At 39.5% G+C, this 941-nt stretch overlaps 1 non-coding gene across 1 annotated transcript; it reads right to left on the reverse strand.

Annotated features, from left to right (window-relative positions):
• Window positions 1–554: 554 nt before the first annotated feature.
• Window positions 555–661, reverse strand: LOC132272008 (small nucleolar RNA R71). Its single transcript, XR_009469953.1, has one exon. It is a non-coding gene; the product is annotated as a small nucleolar RNA R71 (small nucleolar RNA).
• Between the last annotated feature and the right edge of the window lie 280 nt (window positions 662–941).

The raw sequence follows: 941 nt of genomic DNA on the forward strand, positions 1-941 counted from the left end.
CACTCTTGGGAATGCCACGACTAATCAATCCTGCGGTGCAACAACCTAATCTAGGGATGCTAAGGCCAAATGTTGTTCCCCCAATTGGTGAGCAACAACAACAATATGTTCAAATGGCATACCCTCAACAAGGTCAAATGGCATATCATCAACAAGGTCAAATGCCATATCCTCCTCTTAATCCTCTCAATCCTCCAATGGTCCTTTGGGATCGTTACACTCCAAATCAATATAATGCACCCACTTGCATTCAATTGCCAAATTTTCGTGCTCATCATTATGAGATTAAGTCTTCTACCATTAACATGTGCCCCCTTTTCTATGGGTTAAGCAATGAAGAGCCTTATAAACATTTAGATGAGTTCTTGGAAGTTTGTTCCACTGTGAAAATCACAGATGTTCCAGAAGAAGTCCTTAAAATGAAGCTCTTCCCTTTGACCCTTCGGGATAAAGCTAAATATTGGTTTAACAACTTGCGGCCAAATACAATCACCTCTTGGGCACAATTACAACAAGAGTTCCTAAAAAAGTATTACCGCGCAAGTCGAACCGATGCCATGAGAACTTCCATTCGTGAATTTAAACAACAAGAAGGTGAACCCCTTCATGAAGCATGGGAACGTTTGAATGACTTACTAAGGAAGTGTCCACATCATATTCCTAAGTGGCAATTAGTTCAATGTTTCTTTTCAAGTTTATCCGATGCCAATAAGGGCATTATTGATGCTTCTTGTGGCGAAAGCTACATAGAAAGAAATGAAGATGAGATTTGGCTTCTCTTTGAAATAATGAGTGAAAACTCAATGCATAGATCTTCATCTTCTAGGGGTGGTCACCTAGCAAATATGGGAGGCAAGAAAGCTCTAAATCAAATAGACTCTTCTATGGAAATTGCCGCCGAGTTCAAAAATCTTACTCAAAGGTTTGATAAATTCCTTTTG

The sequence above is a fragment of the Cornus florida genome, unplaced genomic scaffold (assembly GCF_030987335.1).
Source record: "Cornus florida cultivar Cherokee Brave unplaced genomic scaffold, ASM3098733v1 CherokeeBrave_3.0.0_Hap2_Chr08, whole genome shotgun sequence".
Lineage (NCBI taxonomy): Eukaryota > Viridiplantae > Streptophyta > Magnoliopsida > Cornales > Cornaceae > Cornus > Cornus florida.